The 10,244-nt window shown below is 36.9% G+C and overlaps 1 pseudogene; it reads right to left on the reverse strand.

Moving 5' to 3' along the window:
- Positions 1-671: 671 nt before the first annotated feature.
- On the reverse strand, positions 672-790 carry LOC112478717 (annotated as a pseudogene).
- Positions 791-10,244: the final 9,454 nt, after the last annotated feature.

Consider the following 10,244-nt stretch of genomic DNA (forward strand, 5'->3'; position numbering starts at 1 on the left):
ATTGGAATCTTGTGGATAAGCCAGGAAAATCCACCCATCCCAAGATTCTTAACCTAATTACATCTATAAAAACCCTTTTGCCAGGTAAGGTAACATATTTATGGCTTCCGTGGATTAGAACCTTGTACTAGGCTGAGTGGTGTTCCCCCAAAAGATATGTCCACTTCCTAATACCCAGAACCTGTGAATGTAATCTTATTTGGATTTTTCTGAATTATTTCTCTCTACAGATGTAATTAAATTAAGATTCTTAAATGATATTATCCTGAATCTAAGGACAAGAGTCCTTATGAGAGAACGAAAAGGAGAAGATATATACAAAGGAGGAGGAGGTATGTGAAGACTGAGGTGGACAGTGGAGCAATGCCACATGGAATGTTAGGAGCCACCAGAAGCTGGAAGAGGCATGGAAGTGCTCTGACTTGGAGCCTCCAGAGGGAGTGCAGCCCTGCTGACACCCCTTTTTTTTTTTTTTTAAAGATTTCTGACCTCCAGAACTGTGAGAGAATAAATTTCTTTTTTAAGCTACCCCATTCATGGTACTTTATAATAGCCCTGGAAAACCAATAAAGATGTGGAGATATATATATATATTTTTTTTAGGCGAGGCAACCCTTGGTTGACCTCACAGATTGTAAGGACCTTGTCATCTTACAATCCTTTATTTTTTACACCAACAGCACCTGGTCTTCATAGGTGGTCTCCCATCCAAGTACTAACCAGGCCCAACCCTACTTAGCTTCTGAGATCAGACGGGATCGGGCTTGTTCAGGGTAGCATGGCTATAGACAAGATGTGGACATATTTGGGGAAACATTATTCTACCTAACAGCATATTAATAATTTTTTTTTTTTTTGGTAATTCATCTCCCTGCTTCTTCCAAGTTGCCTTATTTTGTCTCTCTCTGCCATTTTAGAAACTTGCCTCACATGTCTGGTAATTTTCTTGGTTGTAGCTCATGATTATGAATGGAGCACTTAAAAGCTGATGAGATGCTCTGAGCATGTGGGTAGGATTAATTGACTTAGGGTTTTATTTTAGGGTGATCTCAATGGTCATTTTATTGGCTAATCTTCAATATCAGTATACTTATGTCTTGTCTCTTAAGCTGGTCAGCTTCCCCAGAGAAGAATATTTCATTCTCTTGTTTTGATAATAGTGGCTAATGTTCTTTAGTCTAGTAGAGGAGAGGACTTGAGAAGTCTTAGCATTCACCATCTAAATATAATTTTTTAAAAAGTATGACCAACTTTGTACTGAAAGTCGAATATAGTCTTCAATGAAATAACTGCCTAACATTAAGGGTTAAGTTCTACATGGGGAGCACTTGAATCAGAATAAAGGGCAACTTTTATCACTGGGAAATGTGAGAAATACAATTAGCAAGTAAGTTACAGTGGTTAGGTTTATTTCTAAAACAAGAAAACTCATGATTCTGAAGACTAAGCTAAGAAAAGAATTAGTTCTCTTCAAAAGGCAGTTTCAAAATCATTAGATCAGTTAGTATAAAATAAGACATTTTCCTTTTGTGACTGCAATTATCTTTTCTATGATTAGGAGCATCTTCGTATTCTGTTAGCAATGCACTTACTTAATGGCTGTAAACCCAATCACATCTGGATAATTGAAAAGTTTAGTTTTTAACTACAGACTATCCCCCTTTGTTGCCTGTTTGTGGCATACCTTATAAAGTTTACTTGCTGAATTTGTCATTAAATTCTTGTTCATCTGGCCGACTGATAATCATGACACCAAATAACATCTTCTACCATTTCTTAGAGATTCTAAACCTCTCTCTCTTTCTCCCCTTAATTTCTCTTGTTCTTATTTCTTCTCTTTTCTTATTCTTCTCATGTTCTGTTGCCTCCTCCTTTTTCTTTTTTTTATTTCCTTCTCATAACCTAATGGACAAAACTACGACATTGGCTTCCCTTCCCAACTGGTGTTCTAGCCTCCCTCCCCCATCCAAAGCTGATGTTTCTGGGATCATAAGGATTGGTGGTTTAAGTGTTTGGGTCCTGTTTCCCTAAGAAAACTTTTGCCAACAGTCATCTTTTAGTACAGCACAGAAATAAACACTGCAAAGTGGAGCTCACTCTGTTTAGGTAAGAGTTATTCTTTTTATTTGCATGAAAAGAATGGAAGGGTAGAAGTTTTGTAGTTTACTCTCAGGCCACTAAACTATCCCACCTCTCTGGAAGCCAGAGGCAATAGCCATATCTAGTCAAATTTTAAAAATTATTTTAAAACGTTTAATTTTACAATAGTGTTCTTTAACCCTCTAAATGTTCAGGGACCATTCACATGGTCCCTTAGAGGCTTGACGAACATATGGTCTCATATAAATGATCTGAAACAGTTTGTTTGGAGGCTCTAGGAGGAAAGGACCATCGTTACACACTTGATTGAATAACCCATTTTCTTTCTGAAAAATGCACCTGCACAGAGTCATGAGAATGGACACTTTGGACACTTAGCCCACCAGAGCAGCCAGATTAATCCTGGCAATCCTTGAGATAGTTGGCGTCACAGCCAGATTGGATTTACATTCAAAACTTTTAAGCAGTAAAGGTAAATACAAACTTTTATTTCCATCAACAGTTTGGCAGGTGACTGATTGTCTCTACTTTAACAATGCTTCACTTCCTTGGCAACCCTATAAGTGGCCTGCCTTTAAATGCTTGAAAATGCAGCGCATTTTGTCAGTAGTGGATATCAGCAAATGGAAAGATAGAGGAGGGGATGATGCAAGAAATGTCATGTTTATTAGGATTTCTGACTAACCTGAATGGGTAAAATGCAAGACAACAGGTATTGGGAGTAGCCCATTCAGGTCATCTCTGATGTCTTCACATCTTCAGGTGAGTAATCTGAATTTCTTTAGCACTTCCTTAAAGGTACTACATTCCAAGTTCTTGGCTCAGCTGAAGTTATTTTAAAGTTCATCCTTTGAACTGAACTTGGCACAGCAGAGAAATCGGCCCTAGTGGCCCATTGACAGCCAATGCCCATCTGCTTTTCGAGCTCCCTTTCTCTTAGAGGAATCTTCTTTGCAACAGTGTTCCCTCAAAATTATGTCCCATCCTCTTATTTACTCAGCGCCTTGAATTTAGTCAGCTGTTGGGAGAAAAATAATGTGATTAAATTCCTTCGTACCGAAATCGTCTAATAGGCCCACCTTCCAATGGTATTAGCATCTTAAGAGACCCTGGAGGTTAATGTAATTTCACTAATTGAAAAGATTTCAAATAGAAGAATCTAGTAAGATAAAGAATTGTGGACACAGTGTTGAGCCATTTGGTAACAAAACATGGAAGCTTTCTCTTTGGTCTTAATTTCAGACTCAACTTTGTGCAAAAATAGAAGTATCTTACACTTTGCAGTCCTCTCTATACTTCCCAGATTCATGTTTAAAAGGCATTTATAATATCACTTGCAAAATTAAGTTGCTGAAGAATATATCTGCCATCTTGTTTTAGGAAAAACTATGCAGGGAAATCTTTTTGTTAATCCACTGTTCCAAAAAATTATGGTATCGGTGAGTGTAAAAGATGAGAGTACCTATTTGAAACTCACCAGAAACAGATGTCTCCCTACCTATGCTTTTCAGTAAAAATGTGATCCCTCTACCCGTAGTGTTTTCAATTCCATAATTAAATTCAGTTGCATTGTTAATGTACTGTTGACATTAACATGTATCTCATATACACAAGACTGGGAATACACATCTGTTAACTTGAAACAGCTGTTTGCAAAATTACTACAATATGGCCAATACTTCTTTTAACTGTTATGTCTTTCCATTTAAACATGATTTGCATCTGTAAGTACTTATTATATATAAAATTAAAGGAAGATTTATGACATAATAATGATGAATTTTGAGGCTACATTAATATTGCATCTGACAATAGTATGGTAGACAAAGAAAGTGAATAGAATATTTCTACAGATCGGAAGCCATGACCCACTGGTATGCATGCTCGGAGGGCAGGGCTGCGTGGATATCTTCCCACACACTCTAGGATCTGGTTGGCGGATGGCTCTAGATGGGGCCATCACTCCAGCTTCTCTCTTGTTTCTTCTGTTCTTGGGAATGACAGAAACTTTGGGATGTTATGTGATGTGCCCCATTTCCTCCAAGAGCTCCATTTCTGGATAGCCGATGTCTAAAACTGCACAACACACAACGTCTTACTTTGTCCTCTCCTAAAACTTCAGTACCTGTGTGAGGGCTTGAGTGGTAAGGCCTGAATGTTCATTTAGACTTGGGCATGACTACATCAGAATCTTTTCAGTTTTGATAGTGGCAGGGCAGAGAGAGCATCAGCCATTGCTGAGATGAGTAATGAGCATGGTACAGTGAAGAGGAAGCCTCGAACCCCTTAGACCTCCATGCACTGCAAGCCTTAGGTTCCAGGCATCTGGTATCAGCAGCTCCGCAAGCACCCCTAAAACTCCCCAGAGTCCAGGTGGACAGCTCTGTATGTAGCTAACACCTCTCCCAGCTACCTCTTTTGTGCCTTCCTCAGTAGTCAGGGCACAAGAGGAACAAACAATTGATACTTGCTAGAGAGGGTTTTTGGAGGCAATAATTCTATTTCTAACTCAATGCTTTGTCAAAGCTTCTTAGACAAGTTCTATTTTGAGCACAAATTCTAACTCCAAAAAAATGCTAGAGTTTGTTAGTGCATTTATTTTTTCATTTTACAAAAATTCATTGAGTGTCTTTTGTGTGCTAGGCAATTTATTTCTAAACTAAGGACGCAAATATTAAAATACTAAGTGAAAGAAGTCAGCTGCAAAAACCTCACATACTGTATGATCCTATTTATGTGAAATATCCAGGATAAGTAAATCTATAGAAACAGAAAGTAGATCAGTGGCTGCCTAAGGCTGGGGGTGGAGGAGGGGAAAGGTGTAGAGTGACTGCTGGCTGTGGGATTTCTTTTTGGGGTAATGAAAATGTTCTGGAATTAGATAGTGATGGTTCCAAAACTGCGTAAATATACTAAAAACAATTGAATTGTACTCTTGAAATGAGTGAACTGTATGATATGTAAATTTTATCTCAATAAAACAGTTAAAAGTAAATAAATAAACACAACCAACTGAACAAAAAAATTCAGTCCCTTCATCATGAAGTTTTCAAGCCAGGAGGTACAATTTATTAAATAAATAAAGGCTGGCATAGGGTAAGTAGAGAGTGCTAAGGGAGCTCAAAGGAAGGACACTGACAAATATTTGGGGAATCAGAAAAAGATTGTTAGAGGAGATGGCATCTAAGCTGAGAAGTAGTAGACAGAAAAAATCATGGAAGAAAAATATATGCTGATCTACTCTGTTAGATGTTGTACCATAAAAAGATGAGTAAGAGTCAATCCTAGGTCTTGAGGGGCTAAATAAGGTTAGTGGAGTAGGAGATAAATAAGTTATTATAGATAATTATTATATAAGGTAGTAGGGCAGTGACAGATACAGGGACTGTGGAAGTAACAAAAAGGGGAATTAAATCCTGTCAAAAGGCTGAATAAAAATTCAATATAGAGAAGGCAGGTATGATTCAACCTAAAGAGCTGAAGAACTGTGATCTTGCCAAGTGCCTTCCACCCAATGGTACCCTCCACCACAGCTAACAGAACTCAGTCAGGCAGCTGCTGCCTCTCGTTCTTCGCCCATGTCAGCATTTGCCAGTGGGAAAGCCCTGTGAGATCAGGGCCGCTCAGGAAAGCCGGGAAGTGGAGAGGAGGGAGAAAAGGCAAAGTGCATGATGGGCATTCCTACTAAGAGTAATTCCCATAAGAAACACATTGATCCACTTATTTTTAGCAGGGTGCAGAGCTACCCAGTCCTCTTTGTTTTCCCAATTCTCTTCGTAATTTTAATAGAGGGAGCCCTTAAGACTCGGCAGTCAAACCTTTCTCAGCATCTTCTCATTCTGACGGTTTCTGGCAATTCGGTCACTTGTCACCTCCCAAGAGAAGCATCTGCCAGACACCTCCCATAGCACATCCCTACCAGCTCTGCCTGGCAGAGGCCTGTAAGCGCACTCTCCACATGTCCAGACGAGCACCTGGCTAAGGCATCCAGAGATAGAAAACCTGTTATTTGAAAGGTTTTACACACTGCTGTAAATCAAAAACAAGAGGAATGTTTTTTTAAAAAATGAATATAATGGTTGTAGGATTATTTGGTACTCCTCTATTACCTATTTCATTTTGTAGGTGTGTCTGTGCATATCCATATACACACACATATATTTGCATACATATGTTTGTATGCATATTTATTCAGAATGAGTTTTTGTTTAAAATAGTCCAAATAGTCCAGAATTCCTGTTCCTGAGTTTTTTATGTGACAATACTCTGCTCAGACACAAACCAGGGAAGGCTTGATTTTGGCCCCATAGTTTTGGCTTTTGTGTCCACAGAGGTAGCATAACAAGTTAGCCTCAATGGTGAGGGAAAAGCATTTATTTTCACTGTATTTGATAACTGTTTCCTGAAGATGATGCCCAGGGAGGCTTCCATTGGATGAGAAATCCACATCCAGAAACTCAGCACTTCAAAGACTGTGATGACCCCAGGAAACAGGAAAACACCACTTAAGTCAATCACCCCCTTGGTGTCACCCATTCTTCTGGGAAATAGGAACCCGAAATGCAATGTCTGTATCAGCTTCATCTCAGAATCCATAAATAATTCATGGAAGATATCAATTTATTTCTAGGAAAGGTGGCCAAGAGAGAGTTCCGGGTGTTTACCAATAACATGGCCCTGGAAACTCCATACTATCGAAATGATTCCTGTTCTTGGCAGGAATAACTTGTGCTCAGGGTTGAATCCACACCCTTTAAAAAACATGCCATTGATTTTGCATAACTAATGTGAACATTGAAATGGGGACTCTTTAGAGACGAGTATGAACAGAGACCAGGTTTTCCCCGAGGGTATGAACATGTGGTGGAAACTGATGAACCCAAATCTGTGCCATTTGATGACTAAACTCATTTTAGGCTAAAAAAGCATTGTTTCAATTTCCTCTTGTACTATTCTTAATTCAGACCAAATTTTATCTCATAAGTAGAAGAAGTAGCTGCAAATAATTTCATGCCCTGCCAATGACATAGGCACCAATTTTTAACAAAATGCTCATAAACTCTTTTTTATGATACTGTAAAACTGGAGAGCTCATGCCCATTAAAACATAAGCTTCACGTTACATGTAATTAAGGCAAGGAGGAGAACGTAAAAATTTAAGTTTTAAAATGTATCTTGTATTACATATTAAATGCACATAGAAAATACTGCATAAGTTCTATTTCAAAGGCCAAAATGAGGACAAGAGGAAAGGTCACAGTGGGTGAATGATTCCATGGGTGAAAAAAATTAAGAAAAAAAAAAGATTGCTATTTCAAGTTCTCCAGAGGCTATCTTATATTGATGGTTAGAGGTCATTTTCTATTTTTTCTGATTATAAATAAGAAGGTATCATTAAAAGCACATTCAGCCGCTATTTGGTTAATCTAGGTTATAATTTTTGGTCCAATAAAGTTTGAAAATTAGTATTTGTTTTTCTTTAAGAATGAGACCCTCCAAAGTGACTTGGACATTAAGATGAGGTTTGAAAAGATGTCCAAGTTCTGTCCAAGGCAGCTGGAGAGGGTGCTCATAATTTTTATCCATCCCAGAACCAGTGGAGTAGGAGGTTCTCTTCTGGAGTAAAGACTCGTGTTATAGCCCCAGTTTCAACCCCGTTCTAATTGTGATGGGCGTAACGGATTAGCCTAAACCACATTAGCTTCAGTGCTGGCATTTTGTACCATCCTCTCACCTCTATGTATTTACTGCAAAGGGACATCAGGAATTCTGAATCCCAGATCTTCAGCTATGTAAGACATGTAAGAAACCTACTGGACACCCAACAACCTCTTATATCTAAGTGAAGATTTGCGGATATACAATTGATTAGATGTTATAATATATTCCTGTTCCATTTTAATGTTCCTAAAGTTTTTTCTTATGATTTATTTAAATTCATGATTTAATTTTAAAAGCATACAATTATAGACCAAATAAAAATTAAATTATAGACTGTAGCATACATTGAGCTTTCAATGTACAGATTTTGGACAGATTTTATTTTAGAAAAAAGTGGAAATATAATTGAACAAACCATATAAATAAGTCACATACCATCACCATTAAATCGTTTAGCCTAGCCCAAAAAACTGCATCAAAACTGATGTATTTCACCAGCCAACCATAAAATAAGAAAAGTCACTACACAGTTGAGAATCACGTTATATTCATGAGACCATGTTACTTCTTAATTCTGATGTACACACAATCAATTGTAATTACTTCATGTTTTAAAAATATCCAAACACTTTAATGAATTTTGTAGAAATTATTTTTTCATGTAATAAAAAAAAATTTGATACTACATATAAATTTCCTAAGTAAATATCTTGGTTAGATATATTAAATGTCTCCCCATAATGAACCAGTCAGCTTAAATCAAATTCAAAACCTCATCTACCTCAATAGGACGATGCTGTAGGAATATAAAACCCTTTTATAGTGTTTTCTCTAAAAGTGATTGTTTTAATTTTATTTCTACTATTAGTTGGGTTTAAGTAATTATCTTTATTTACACTGCAAATAGGCTTACAAATTAGAAATATTCCAGATAAGTTTTAAGAATTAGTACTTTGAGTGTGTATTGAGTGTGTTAGCATACCGATCTGACATTTAATAGAGCCATAAAACAAATTCTTTATATTTCAATGAACATAAAGAAAACAAATGGACTACCATTGGAGGAGGACTTCATGATCTATATGTTAGAAAAAAATGAGTTCTACAGACCCCTACACTAAGTGAAGGAATCATAAAAGAAATATGGAAGTTGATATTAGCAGTTTCTGCAGCAATAAGAACATGATAAAAGGTTTCTTGACAGTATGAAACCCTTGAAACCTAGTTTGTAGGCCTGGCAGTGTCCTGCTGTCTGTAGTAGGTCTTTTGGTTTTCCAATGACTTCTGGTTCGTCTCCCCATGTTGAAATGACTTATCAAAATGCCTTAGTTTCCAAGAGTAATCAAAATCATTTGAACTTTAAATACACAATTAAAACAGAGCAATTACTTCTTGATCCAGTGAAATGGTAGACTCTGGTGAAGCATCATTTTGTACTTGGATATATGTTTTCGAAGTTATCAGCCCATATGAGCTTACTTAAAATTATGTTTGTTCATTTTAAATACAATAATCCTAACCACTGATTTTGACATTTTTTGATTTGTTTCTTTTTATAAGATGAAGATTCCTGGAGAAAAATTTTAGATACTTTTGATTCTTTCAATATTTGCTCAACTTAAGGCAACCATAAGATAATATTTAGTAAGATCGTAACTCTGATGATCTCTCCAGGCTGTTAACCTTAACCTTATATTAGATCCCTGCTCCCCCCACATCTCACCAGTGCCAAAGCATTATAGCTTTGAAATAACTCTTGTTGGGTTACATAATTTTTGACTATTTTTATTTATTTCTTCTTGGAATCCTTCCGTGAAATGGAACTGAAAGAAGAAGCTTCAGGTATTTATTCCCCATAAACATTATCAGGACGATTTCCATTTCAAAAATCAGTGATTTTTTCCAATGCTTTTTAGTGAGAGTCTTTGTTTTCTAGAGATGACTGTTAGGCACAGGAGGTACTAACATGAGGAAGATTAAATGACCCAAGTAAGTGTAAACCCAAAGAGCAGGCAATGGTGAGCCCTTCTTTTTTATATGTCCTGACAGGATCCAATTCACCTACTTGGATGGTTGGCCAATGGCACATTGTGCCTTTAAACACACACGCGTGCACACACACACACAATGTCAACAGTGATGCTTGGAAATGCTTATGCAGTTATTCTTGACTTTTAATATTACACATGTTTTCTTTAGTTTAGCTTAGTTTAGTTTGGATACTAATCAATTCTTACCAAAAATAATATACTTCCTTTAACTTTTACATCTAAAAATACATTAAAATGCCTACTATTTTTTTCCACTCAAATTATTAACTTGCTAAGCCCATACAAATACACATGCACACACACACACACACACACACACACACACCCACACCCCTCTATCTCCCTAAGGTAAAATAAATTGTAGTTTTTCAATTAAGGAGTAACTAAAATGATTCCTAGCATTTCAGTGCCTTATCTTAAAAAAAGGCAAGA

The sequence above is a fragment of the Pteropus alecto genome, unplaced genomic scaffold, assembly GCF_000325575.1.
Source record: "Pteropus alecto unplaced genomic scaffold, ASM32557v1 scaffold22, whole genome shotgun sequence".
Classification (NCBI taxonomy): domain Eukaryota; kingdom Metazoa; phylum Chordata; class Mammalia; order Chiroptera; family Pteropodidae; genus Pteropus; species Pteropus alecto.